Below are 14,308 nucleotides of genomic sequence, written 5' to 3' on the forward strand. Positions count from 1 at the left end.
CTTAGATCTGTGGTTTGGTATCTTACCTTAATTTGGGGACATTCTCAGTCATTGTAGTTTCAAATATTTCTTCTATTCCTTTCTGTCTTTCCATGTATTCCCATGGTGTATATGTACCACCCTTTGTAACACTTTTTGTAGTTGTCCCACAGTTCTTGGTCAGTCTGTTCAATTTTTCCAGTCCTTTTTCTCTTTGCTTTTCTGTTATTGAGGTATCTATTAAGATATCCTCAAACTCAGAGATTTCTTTTTTCAGCCATGTCCAGCCTACCAAAAATCCCATCAAAAGGATTCTTCTAGCTGGATGTAGTGGCACATGCCTATAGTCCTAGCTAGCTACTTAGGAGGCTGAGGCAGGAGGATTGCTTGAGGCCAGTAGTTTGAGGCTGCAGTGAGCCAAGATTGCACCACTGTATTTCAGCCGGGAGGGGGCAAAGCAAGAATCTGTCTCTAAACAACAACAAAAAAGGACTCTTCATTTCTATTACAGTGTTTTTTTTTATACCTAGCATTTCTTTTTTATCGTTTCTTAGAATTTCAGGCCGAGTGTGGTGACTCATGTTTGTAATCCCAGCACTTTGGGAGGCTGAGGCGGGAGGATCGCTTGAGCCCAGAGTTTAAGACCAGCCTGGGCAACATAGCAAGACCCTGTCTCTAAAAAAAAAAAAAAGTATTTTCATTTGTGTGTCCCTTGACCATCTGTTTTTGTTTTTGTTTTTTTTTGTTTGGGATGGAATCTTGCTCTGTCACCCAGGCTGGAGTGTGCAGTGGCACGATCTCAGCTCACTGCAACCTCTACCTCCCAGATTCAAGTGATTCTCCTGCCTCAGCCTCCTGAGTAGCTGGGATTACAGGTGTGTGCCACCATGCCCAGCTAATTTTTGTATGTTTAGTAGAGATGGGGTTTCACCATGTTGATCGGGCTGGTCTCAAACTCCTGACCTCATGATCCGCCTGCCTCGGCCTCCCAAAGTGCTTGCAACCAGCCGACCATCTATTTTTGCATGTTGTCTACTTTAGCCATTAGAGTCCTTGGCATATTAATCATAGTTGTTTCACATTCTCTGTTTGATAATTCCAGCATCCCTACCACCTGTGAGTCTGGTTTGGTCTTAGTATGCCTTGTAGTTTTTTTCTTTTCCCTTTTTTTTTTTTTTTTTGAGATAGAGTCTCGCTTTCTTACCCAGTCTGGAGTGCAGTGGTGCTGTCTCTGCTCACTGCAACCTCCACCTCCCAGATTCAAGTGATTCTCCTGCCTCAGCCTCCCAAGTAGTTACGATTACAGGCATTCACTGACTTTTGTATTTGTAGGTAGAGATGGGGTTTTGCCATGTTGACCAGGCTGGTCTCAAACTCCTGACCTCAAGTGATCCACCTGCCTCGCCTCTGAAAGTGCTGGGATTATTGGCCCAGCCTTGTAGGTTTTTTTTCTTTCTTGTTTTTTGAGATGGAGTCTTGCTCTGTCACCCAGGCTGGAGTACAGCGGCATGATCTCGGCCCACTGCAACCTCCGCCTCCCGGGTTCAAGCAATTCTCCTGCCTCAGCCTCCCTAGTAGCTGTGGCTACAGGCGCACACCACCATGCCCAGCTAATTTTTGTAGTTTTAGTAGAGACAGGGTTTTACTGTGTTGACCAGGATGGTTTCAATCTCTTGACCTTGTGATCTGCCCACCTTGGCCTCCCAAAGTGCTGGGATTACAGGCAAGAGCCACCATGCCCAGCCAGTTTTTTCTTAATAAGCAGACATGGTATCCTGAGTACAAGGAACTCCTGTAAATAGTCCTTTGGTAATGTTGGAGGAGAGGAAGGAAGGGAGAGAGCAGCATTCTCCAGTCCTGGATTTGGTCTCCGTTTTTTTTTTTTTTTTTAGACTGAGTCTTGCTCTGTCTCCAGGCTGGAGTGCAATGATGTGATCTCCGCTCACTGCAACCTCCACCTCGCGGGTTCAAGCAATTCTCCTGCCTCAGCCTCCCAAGTAGCTAGGACTACAAGTGCACGCCACCATGCACAGCTAGTTTTTGTATTTTTAGTAGAGAGAAGGTTTCACCACGTTGACCAGGATGGTCTCCATCTCTTTTTTTTATTTTTATTTTTTTATTTTATTATTATTATTTTTTATTATACTTTAAGTTCTAGGGTACATGTGCATAACGTGCAGGTTTGTTACATATGTATACTTGTGCCATGTTGGTGTGCTGCACCCATCAACTAGTCAGCACCCATCAATTCATCATTTATATCATGTATAACTCCCAATGCAATCCCTCCCCCCTCCCCCCTCCCCATGATAGGCCCCAGTGTGTGATGTTCCCCTTCCCGAGTCCAAGTGATCTCATTGTTCAGTTCCCACCTATGAGTGAGAACATGCGGTATTTGGTTTTCTGTTCTTGTGATAGTTTGCTAAGAATGATGGTTTCCATCTGCATCCATGTCCCTACAAAGGATGCAAACTCATCCTTTTTTATGGCTGCATAGTATTCCATGGTCTCCATCTCTTGACCTGGTGATCTGCCCGCCTCAGCCTCCTGGGGTGCTGGCATTACCAGCGTGTGCCTGGCCAGGTCTCAAGTCTTTTAGCAGCCCTGGATCTCTGGACTGTGAACTTCACTTGGACTTCTTTGTTCCTCCGTTCCTCCCTTAAGTGGGACAGGATGAGTCAAGTGGGCTGATGTTAGGTGTTTCTTTTCCTCCAGGTAGAAGGCTGGAGCTGGAGTTGGGTATCTCCCTTCCTGTCAGTTAGGCTCTGATAAAACCCCTGCAGGTTTAGCTCACATTAAATAGTTCTCCCGAGGGTAAGCCTTAAGAAAAGAGAAGGCAGCCTGGCGCGGTGGCTCACGCCTGTAATCCCAGCACTTTGAGAGGCGCAGGCGGGTGGATCACAAGGTCAGGAGCTCGAGACCATCCTGGCTAACACAGTGAAACCCTGTCTCTACTAAAAATACAAAAAAAAATTAGCCGGGCGAGGTGGCGGGCGCCTATAGTCTCAGCTACTCAGGAGCCTGAGGGAGGAGAATGGTGTGAACCTGGGAGGCGGAGCTTGCAGTGAGCTGAGATCATGCCACTGCCCACCAGCCTGGGTGACAGAGCAAGACTCTGTCTCAAAAAACATAAAAAAGAATAAAGAAAAAGAAAAGAGAATGCTCTGATATTTCAAATTGGTTCCCTTTCCTCTCCACCTGCCAGAAGTAGAAGGGGATTTTCCTCTAATATTCACTGTGAGAACCTGGTAGGGTTCTTGGAGGTAGTGTATCCAGAATTTATTCCTTCTGGTGGGTTCTTGGTCTCGCTGACTTCAGGAATGAAGCTGCAGACACTTGTGGTGAGTGTTACAGCTCTTAAAGATGGTGTGTCCGGAGTTTGTTCCTTCAGATGCTCAGACGTGTCGGGAATTTAGCCCTTCTGGGGGGTTTGTGGGTTCATGGCCTTGCTGACTTCACAAGTGAAGCTGCAGACCTTCACAGTGAGTACAGCTCTTAAAGGTGGCACGTCCAGAGTTGTTTGTTCCTCCTGGTGGGTTCATGGTCTCGCTGACTTCAGGAATGAAGCTGCAGACCCTTTTGGTGAATGTTACAGCTCATAAAGGTTGTGCGGACCCAAAGAATAAGCAGCAGCAAGGTTTATTGTGAAGAGCAAAATAATCAAGCTTCCACAGCATGGAAGAGGACTCGAGTGGGTTGCTGCTGCTGGCTCGGGTGGCCAGCTTTTATTCCCTTATTTGGCCCTCCCCACGTCCTGCTGATTGGTCCATTTTACAGAGCGCTGATTGGTCCATTTTACAGAGTGCTGATTGGTGTGTTTATAATCCTTTAGCTAGACAGAGCGCTGATTGGTGCATTTTTACAGAGTGCTGATTGGTGCATTTACAATCCTTTAGCTAGACACAGAGCACTGATTGGTGCGTTTGTACAGTGTTGATTGGTGCATTTACAATCCTTTAGCTAGACACAGAGTGCTGATTGGTGTGTTTGTACAGAGTGGTGGTTGGTGTGTTTACAATCCTCTAGCTAGACAGAAAAGTTCTCCAAGTCCCCACCCGACCCAGAAGCCCAGCTGGCTTTACCTCTCAGTGGAACCCACAAAAGTGTGGGACCTGTGCTGATTGGGTACCCCTGGAGATTTTAACTCTCAGACTTGTCCACACTGCGTCTCCAGCGGCTCCTCAGTTGCAGTTCATGTTTCCCTGCCCTCGCCCTGGTTCCTGTGGAAGTCTGCTCTTGGGTGTCTGCTATGGTAAGCTGGGAGTCTCTGTATTCACCCGTCTGTTTTGCCAAGTCTGGGGGCAGTGGTTTGCCCTGTGACCTTACCAGTCTTATGGGTCTAAGAAAACGTGTTGATTTTTTTCAGTTTGTTCAGCTTTTTCCTTATAGTTAGGATGGAGGGCTGACTTTCAGGCTCCTTCCATGCTGGACCAGAAACCTGAAGCCCTTCATCTTCTTTCATGGCCAAATAATATTCCATTGTATAGATCCTTTTTTGTTTTTGTTTTTTTTTCAAGATAGGGTCTCACTGTGTTGCCAAGTCTGGTCTCAAACTCCTAGCCTCAAGGGATCTCCCGCCTCAGCCTCCTAGAGTGTTGGGATTACAGGCGTGAACCACAGAGCCCAGCCTCACCACCTTTTGTTTATCCATTCATCAGCTGACAGACATTTTGGGTTGCTTCTAGTTTTTGAGCATCATAATTAATAGTTAAATGAGACATTTAAAAAAAATCTATAATGTCCAGAAAAAAATGTTGATTTTTTTTTTTTTTTTAATATCTATGAGTATTTTTTTTGAGGCACGGTCTTACTCTGTCACCCAGGGTGAGTGCAGTGGTGTGACCACGGCTCACTGCAGCCTCAACCCCCTGGGCTCAGTGGATCTTCCCACCTCAGCCTCCCAAATATCTGGGACTGCAGGCACGCACCACCACACCCAGGTAATTTTGTTTTCTGGGGTCATTTTTTTTGTAGAGTTGGGGTTTGGCCATGTTGCCCAGGCTGGTCTGGAACTCCTGGGCTCAAGCATTCCTCTGGCCTCAGCCTCCCAAAGTGCCGGGATTACAGGCATGAACCATCATGCCTGGCTGATAATTTTTAATAAAGGAATAATTAGAAATGTTCCACCCTTGACTCTGACTGCCTCACCCTGCCACTTGCTGCATACCTTGTGATCTGGCAAGTTTCATGCATGGATGGCAGTTTCTAGTGCAGTAAGTAATAACTAGATGAAAACCCACAAATCTGATCTGTGATCTGCTGTGGCAGATGAAAGCTACAAGACAGCTTTACTTTATTATCCTTTTCCTTTGTGATTGACATTTAGATGTTTTCCAATTTTATATTATTACAAGTAATGCCGGGAAAACATCCCCATACATCAACACAGTGACTGTATGAGTGTTTCTGTAGGTTAGATTCCTAGAGGTTACGCTGGAAGTGATGAGAAGTTTGACAAGCAGTATGTTAATTTCCCAAAGGAACCCCCAAAAATATTTTTCTCTGTGTCACATTACATTTCTGTTTGTGATCACCTAAAGGAACACCCAAAAATATTTTTCTGTGTCACATTACATTTCTGTTTGTGATCAGTTCTGCAAACTCACTTCAAGTTTTCAAGTAAAGCCAGAGTTCAGGACATGGAAGAGAAAGTTTAGCGTATCAGTTCACTTGTGCTATGTTATGTTATGTAGCACAGAACTACTCCAGAACCTAGTAGTTTAAAGCAACCACTAGGCTGCGCGTGGTTGCTCACGCCTGTAATCCCAGCACTTTGGGAGGCTGAGGCAGGCGGATCACCTGAGGTCAGGAGTTCCAGACCAGCCTGGCCAACATGGCAAAACCTGTGTCTGCTAAAAACACAAAAATTAGCCCGGTGTGGTGTTGCGTACCTGTAATCCCAGCTACTTAGGAGGCTGAGGCAGGAGAATCGCTTGAACCCAGGAAGAAGAGGTTGTAGTGAGCCAAGATCACACCACTACACTCCAGCCTGGGTGACAGAGCGAGACTCCTGAGACTTCATCTCAAAAAAGAAAAGCAATCACTATTTTATTTTTTCATGATTCTCTGGACCAGCTGGTGGTTCTGATTTGGCCCTCATCCTGCTTCCTCGGCCAAACTCCACGTTGTTCTGCCGGTCAGTGACCTGCCATCATGCTTGTGCCTGTCAGTGTGCTCCTGACGTCCTGTCGACGTCCACCCAGTTGTGTGTTCTTCCACCCGTGTGTTTCTGTAGACGTCCAGCTGCTTGTATCTTCTTCCACTGATCCCCTCCTCTCGACATTCAGCCGTTTGTGTGCCTGCCTGCTAGGGTCTTGGGGATTTCTATAGGCACAGGATAGAAACGGGGGCGTGGCAGTTCAGGGTGGTCTTGGAAAATGCAACATTTGGGTGTGAAGGCAGGAGTGCCTGTCCTCACCTAGGTCCGTGGGCACAGGCCTGAGGGTGGAGCCCTAGCCCAGGGATGCACCCTTCTCTACCCAGCACTTCCATAGCCCTCTCCCATATCACTACCAGCATGCTAAAATACCAGAACAAGCAAGAGAGTCGGGTCAGACTAGGGGCAGAGATCACCAAGACTCAGGTTCTTCCACCGTCACAAGGGGTGACACTGCCCGCCTCGCTGGGCTGTTGTGGATCACTGAGATCGCCCACATGAGGACACAGCACGGGGCATGCTCCATGTCAGCCTTTAGAAATGTTTATTTACTGGGCTGAGCACAGTGGCTCATGCCTGTAATCCCAGCACTTTGGGAGGCCGAAGTGGGCGGTCACAAGGTCAGGAGATCGAGACCATCCTGGCTAACACGGTGAAACCCCATCTCTACTAAAAAATACAAAAAATTAGCCGGGCGTGGTGGCAGGCGCCTGTAGTCCCAGCTACTCGGGAGGCTGAGGCAGGAGAATGGCGTGAACTCGGGAGGTGAAGCTTGCAGTGAGCCGAGATTGCGCCACTGCACTCCAGCCTGGGTGACAGAGCAAGACTCTGTCTACAAAAAAAAAAAAGAAAGAAAGAAAAAAGAAATGTTTGTTTACTGCCTCTGAGCTCCCATCTCCAGCCCTCAACCCCATGACCAGCATTCAGCTGCCTCCCTCTACATTTATCAGAGCGAAATCAACATGACACCATCAAGGGAGGTCACCTGATGCCCTTGAGGACACCCAGGCCTGGGCACCATCTACTCAGGACATAAACCATCTCCTGTCTTCTCTCCCCTGCCCCAAGGAAAGGGCAGGAGGGCAAAGTGGGGAGCCCTGATGCACGTCACAGGCAGGCATCTATCAATGTTGGCAGCTTGTTTTATGAGTGACATTTAGTACAATGCTTAGAAGAAAAAAACCTCCCTCGAAAAATCTAACAAAGGGCTGTATAAAGACTTATTTGGCACCTCTGTTGGAGAGGGCTTCGTAGCCAAATACAGCAGATGTGGGAGGTGCGAAGCCAAAGTTTTTATTGGTAATCATCTTTTTGTTCACAGAAGTGGGGCAGTGTTCAAGAGCCGTATGCCAGGCAGAGGTTAGCTTTGTTCTCCCGGGGTTTTTTGTTTATTTTTTTTAAATTCTAAAATGTCATTGTGGTTTGTTTTTCATTTAGAAAATGGAAATGCCATCTCATGCAGTGCAAATGCATGGAACACCTTGTGAGTGTCAGTTACTGTGGTGTGAGCTGAGGATTCTTAAGTCTCTCAACAAGTATCGCAGATAGGTACATTCCCGTTTTCATGAGGGTCAGAGAAGTTAGCACTACCAAGCCTGCGTGCTTCCGAACTGGGCACTCAAACATCATGCTGGTGGGATACCGGGATATTTGTAAGATGCATAAGAAGCCTTAGGTGCACTCGTGTCTTGCTAGGTCTTCTGGTCTTCCTCTTTTCCCTTCATTATAGTTGCTTTATCTCCCCCAGAATCTTGTTTCTTCAGCCATCTTAGCTCATCCTTCACCCTTACCATATAGTGTTGGCAGCAGAAGGATGACCTGCAGAGTAAGAGCCACGAGAGCAGAGATTGTGTCTGGCTTGATCCTGGGAGGTCACTGTATTAATGCTGAACTTGGTGAGGGTTACCACTGGGTTGCCTGAGGAGGGTGAACCAGCCCAGGTCAGAACTCCCCTGCTCATCAGTAGTGGGATCACACCTGTAAACACAGGCAACTTAGTGCAACCCTGTCTCTTATTTAATTAAAAAAAAAAAAAAATTGTTTTGGCCGAGTGTGGTGGCTCACACCTGTAATTCCAACACTTTGGGAAGCCAAGGGGGGCAGATTGCTGGAGCTCAAGAGTTGTAGACCAGCCTGGACAATATGGGGAGCACATTTAAAATAGGATTTTGGCCGGGCGCGGTGGCTCAAGCCTGTAATCCCAGCACTTTGGGAGGCCGAGACAGGCGGATCACGAGGTCAGGAGATCGAGACCATCCTGGCTAACCCGGTGAAACCCCGTCTCTACTAAAAAAAAATACAAAAAAACTAGCCGGGCGAGGTGGCGGGCGCCTGTAGTCCCAGCTACTCGGGAGGCTGAGGCAGGAGAATGGCGTAAACCCGGGAGGTGGAGCTTGCAGTGAGCTGAGATCCGGCCACTGCACTCCAGCCTGGGCGACAGAGCAAGACTCCGTCTCAAAATAAATAAATAAATAAATAAATAAATAAATAAATAAATAAATAAAAATAAATATAAATAAATAAAATAGGATTTTGTGCAGAAAGAGATCATTAGAAACTCATATACTGTGCAACAAGAGTACATGTTCTAGAGGGAGACCTGCCCTAGTTAATACCCAGGACAGAAAATAAGTGCAGGGTCTCTACTAAAAATACAAAAAAAAAAAAAATTAACTGACCATGGTGGTGTGCGCCTGTGGTCCCAACTACTCGGAAGGCTGTGGTGGGAGGATAACTTAACCCCAGGGGGTTGGGGGGTGGTGGTGAAGCTTGCAGTGAGCCAAGATCACACCACTGCACTCCAGCCTGGGCAACAAGAGTGAGATCCTGTCTCAAAGAAAAAATTTGATGATGATGATGAAAATAATTCTGTTGGCCGGGCGCGGTGGCTCAAGCCTGTAATCCCAGCACTTTGGGAGGCCGAGACGGGCGGATCACGAGGTCAGGAGATCAAGACCATCCTGGCTAACACGGTGAAACCCCGTCTCTACTAAAAATACAAAAAACTAGCCGGGCGAGGTGGCGGCGCCTGTAGTCCCAGCTACTCGGGAGGCTGAGGCAGGAGAATGGCGTGAACCCGGGAGGCGGAGCTTGCAGTGAGCTGAGATTTGACCACTGCACTCCAGCCTGGGCGACAGAGCGAGACTCCGTCTCAAAAAAAAAAAAAAAAAAAAAAGAAAAGAATTCTGTTGAAAATGAAAGTGGTAAGCATCATTCTTGCGACTGTGATTCCAGGAGGGAGGTGCCAACCCCAGTCCTCCTGACTACTGTTTCACATAGCCTCCCTGCTTCCCCAAGCCCTGCTGCTTTCTGTGTGTTCCAGTGTGCTGCCTCTCAGGGCACTTTTGAGCCACTTATTCATTAACTAAATTCAGTGGCCGCTCTTGGATTTGGGGTCCCAATGAAGACGTCTAGTACTTGGAGCATCTCCAGGGTGACACTCCCCGGGATGTCACTGGGCATGGACACCTGGAATCTCCCTAAATAGTCTATTTACTCCTCACTTGCAACCCAACATCAGCTTCTTCTTGTTCAGTCAGATTGTCCAGCTGAAAGATTTGGGCATTCTCTCTGGGTTCTACCGATGCTGGTGGTTGAATGAAACGCCCTGATCAAGATCCGGGCTAGACGCTGGCATTGCAGAGCCTGAGCTGTACAGCAGAGTTCCCATATGGTTGGAAGACGAGCCTCAGAGAATTGGAAACGTGTCAGCCAGTCCTACCCAGTGCCAAGTAGCACAGATTTAAAGATTTCTTGATACTCCTAGACAGCTGAGCCGAGATTTTATCATCAGCCACAAATGCAGCCAGCCCATTGCCGCCTTGGCAGCATTTGTGGAATTAATTGGAGCACTGAGCTGACAGGACACCAGTGTGGGAATATCTAAGAACCTTCTCTTCAGTGCTTGTGTTGTGTTCTGTGTTGAATTGTGTACCCAAGGTTTCTGGGAGTGAATATTGCCCTCTACTGGGACACTGACATTTTTTATTCAAGCAATGTAGCCAAAAATGTTTCTATTGACGGCAGTGTTTCTAACATGCTTGGCGGAAACGGAAATGTTTGTATTAATGAGGCTGAATATTGAGAGTTATGGGGGGTTTCCCAGTTTCAACGTACTCTTGCCTCCCGCCTGCTGTAGGAATGTGGGGGAGTCAAATCTTGTGTGTGTTGTTGGTATTCAAATAATTCACCAGAAACTTCCCTGTACTCATTTCTCCCCTGGGTATTAATTAGGGCAAGTCTCCCTCTAGAACATGTACTCTTGTTGGATGCTGTGTAAGTTTCTGATGATCTCTTTCTGTAGGAAATTCTATTTTAAATGCGCTAATGGAGCCTTGCTTTAAAGGAAAGCCTCCTTTTCTAAAATCACTCCTAATATAGTTATGATTTGTAATTGTTAGTACTTCAAACCCAAATTTCTCTCTATTGGTAAACCTTATAGTAATCTTATAGTCTGTGGGACCTCTAAAATTATTTTAGTGTAATAGAATTTAATAGTGAATAAATTGCCAAAACTTTTACTTTACATTCTACAGGAATTAGCAAGTAAGGCACTTTGAGTTTGTTAGGGCAGTGGTTTTCCACAGTGACCCACGGTTATAAATCACCTTATAGATCAATACAACTTACATGTATGAATTTGTAAATAAATATGTAGACATACACATAGTAATGAAGCAAAACTCCTAAATTGATTTACTTTGTGCAGTACACTTTGATATTTTTCTATTCTTTTTGCTTTCTTATTTCCTCATTCCCTCCCTCTTTTTTTTTTTTTTTTTTTTTTTGGAGACAGGGTCTCACTCTGTTGCCCAAGCTGTGGTGCAGTGGTGCAGTCACAGCTCAGTGCAACCTCCACCTCCAAGACTCAAGTGATCCTCCCACCTAAGCCTCCCTAGTGACTAATCCCTCCCTCTTCTTTTTTTCTTTTCCTTTTTTTTTTTTTTTTTTTTTTTTGACATGCTCTGTCGCCCAGGCTGGAGTGTGGTGGTGCCATCTCGGCTCACTGTGATCTCCGCCTCCCAGGTTCAAGCGATTCTCCTGCCTCAGCCTCCCGAGTAGCTGGGACTACAGGCGTGTGCTACCACTCCCAGCTAATTTTTTGTATTTTTAGTAGAGATGGAGTTTCACTGCATTAACCAGGATGGTCTCAATCTCCTGACCTCGTGATCTGCTCGCCTCCGCCTCTCAAAGTGCTGGGATTACAGGCGTGAGCCACCATGCCCGGCCTCTCCCTCTTCTTATGTTGGTCACGATCCACCAGAATCAGTTATCATCTGCTAATCTACAATTTGAAACACTGCACTGGGGTAAAGGTTGTCAGTTATCTCCACCCCTTCCTTTCTGATGTGTGTATATGTTTTCTTTCTTTTTTTTTAAACAAATAATGCCAGATAGCAGAACAGAAGAAACATAAAGGGCTTAAATTCCCAGGCTTTAGGACAAATAGACTCTAAGAAGTGCCTTCCATGCACGACTTACCCTGAGGCACTGTGGGAAAGTCCTTCTCAGTGTACGGGTTGTGAGTGTCGTTACAACTCCCTTAATAATAGTCCCCTACAGAACTACCTCTGCCATGGCTTGGGAATAGCATTATGTAATAATACATCATATTGTAATAATAAATTTTTATTTATTTATTTTTGAGACAGAGTTCTTGTTTCCCAGGCTAGAGTGCTGTGGCACAATCTTGGCTCACTGCAACCTTGGCTCACTGCAACCTCCGCCTCCCAGGTTCAAGCAGTTCTGCTGCCTTAGCCTCCCAAGTAGCTAGGATTACAGGCATGTGCCACCACACCCAACTAATTTTGTATTTTTAGTAGAGATGGGGTTTCACCATGTTGGCCAGGCTAGTTTCAAACTCCTGACCTCAAGTGATCCAACCGCCTCGGCCTCCCAAAGTGCTGGGATTACAGGCATGAGCTACCGTGCCTGGCCATAAATATTTATTAAGCACTTACTGTGATTCAGACAGACTCAGTGCTGTATGTGCACTGTCTCGTTAAATCTTCACAACCACCCTGTGGGACAGATACCATGATTTACCCTGAGTTATACACAGGAAGGTGAGGCTTATAAGGTTACAAACAAGTATGCTTGCTGATTGAGCTGAGTTCTTAGCCATACCTTCATAACTCTCTGCCACTGCTCTTATCAGAACAGCTTCCTTTTCTTTTTTTTTCTTTTTTTTTTTCTTTCTGAGACAGGGTCTTGCTCTGTTGCCCAGGCTGGAGTGCAGTGGCGTGATCTCAGCTCACGAAGCCTCAACCTCCCAGGCTGAAGCAATCCTCCTACCTCAGCCTCCCGAGTAGCTGAGACTATAGGCACACACCACCACTCCTAGCTTATTTTTGTAGAGATGGGGTTTCACCATGTTGCCCAGGCTGGTCTTGAACTCCTGGGCTTGAGATCCCCTGCCTCAGCCTCCCAGACTACTGGGATTACAGGTGTGAGCCACTGCACCTGGCCTCACTTTTCTTAAGCATGTATTTGAGAATGGTGGAACACTTTGCCCTGCTTTATCCACATGTGTGGTTGACATAAATTCATTGACCTCTTTTGTACCCTGGGCACTTTGCCAGGCACTGGGGATAGACTCAGGAACAACATGGTCCCATCCCACAACCATCATGCAGTTTGATGGGGATGGGGACAGCTCGGCAAGGAGATCCCAGAGGGAGTGGGGCAGATGGCAGGCCACCCCTGACAGGCTGCCTCCACTCTGGTGTGTCCTTGATCCTCTGCTTCTGGGGAGTGCTGTAGAGGGGAGGGGTGGGGAGTGGGGGCCACGAGGGCCAGTTGCCACTGACAATTTGCTCATATATATATATATATATGAGTGTGTGTATATATATATATACACACAAACCCTGAAGGCAATATTGGCCAGCTCTGTGATAACTAATGTACTTACGAGTCCCTTTATAAGGTCACTAAAGGAGTAGTTTTTCTTTTGCATGGTTGTCCTCATGGGGGCACAAGAGAAGAATTAACTTTTCTCTAATATGAGTCAGATTATTCTATTATCCAAAAGAGAGAGTCTAGGAAGTAATTCATTAATTATTATTGAGATGGGGTCTCACTGTGTCACCCAGGCTGGGGTGCAGTGGCAAGATCTTAGCTCACTGCAGCCTCCATCTCCCAGGCTCAAGTTATCCTCCTACTTCAGCCTCCCGAGTAACTGGGACTACAGTTTCACACTACCGCGCCTGGCTAATTTTTTTGTATTTTTTTAGTAGAGACAGTGTTTCACCATGTTGCCCAGGCTGGCAGAACTTCTGCGTTCAGGAGATCCACCCATCTTGGCTTCCCAAAGTGCTGGGATTACAGGCATGAGCCACCACGCCCAGCCGTTCATTAATTAAATGAAAAAGAACACATGGAAGGTTCAGAAGGGTAAAAGTTTTCTGTTTATTTGGACTCCTGGTTTCTATTCCCCCTGTATCTACCTATTCTCAGCCCCATATTGCTCACTTGCTGTATGAAGCCTCACTTCTTGAGGTTGTCTCTTTTCCCTACATTGGTTGAGGCTGCAGAGAAAAACACCTCTTGCCCTGTTTTATGCTGGCATTAGTTACCTGAAAACTTTCTAATAACCCTTATCTGCCCAGATGAGATAAGCTGAGAGCAAACACTGACTGCCAGGCCCTGGCTACTCAGAGAGGATGGACAGCAGCCACAGCACCCAGGAACTTGTTAGAGATGCAGGCCCAGGGTTCACACTCTGCATTCCAGCAAGACCCCAGGTGATTCAGTGTGTACAGTAGAGCTTAAGCGCTGGACTAGGCCGGTCCGAGCCACCTGTACTCTTCCCAAGCATGGAGAGAAGCACCCCAGGATGCCGTTTGTTCTTGTCCATTCCCAGTTGCCCAAGGCACATGCCTGTCGGGGAGCAAAAGCTCCCTGCTCCTCCAACACCCACCAGTGCTCACTGACTAGCTCATCTGCTTTCCTAAAACTCAAATACACATTTCCATAAGTGTCTGGGTCAAATTCAACATTTGTCAAAAAACAGGCTTATTAGATTATGGCTGAAATACAATGAATGATACATATTTAAGGTATACAATTTGATACGTTTTGACACATGTGTCTACCAGTGAACCCATAGCCAGTCATGATGATAAACATCTATCAACCCACTGACGTTCTCCATGTCATTCTCGGTGTCCC

General features: G+C 46.5%; 1 protein-coding gene across 1 annotated transcript in view; it reads left to right on the top strand.

Moving 5' to 3' along the window:
- The window catches only part of BEND3 (BEN domain containing 3), a 50,083-nt gene that overhangs the window by 29,078 nt on the left and 6,697 nt on the right, over nt 1-14,308 (top strand). The gene's annotated exons all lie outside the window — the stretch shown is intronic.

This window comes from Rhinopithecus roxellana, chromosome 4 (assembly GCF_007565055.1).
Source record: "Rhinopithecus roxellana isolate Shanxi Qingling chromosome 4, ASM756505v1, whole genome shotgun sequence".
NCBI classification, from domain to species: domain Eukaryota; kingdom Metazoa; phylum Chordata; class Mammalia; order Primates; family Cercopithecidae; genus Rhinopithecus; species Rhinopithecus roxellana.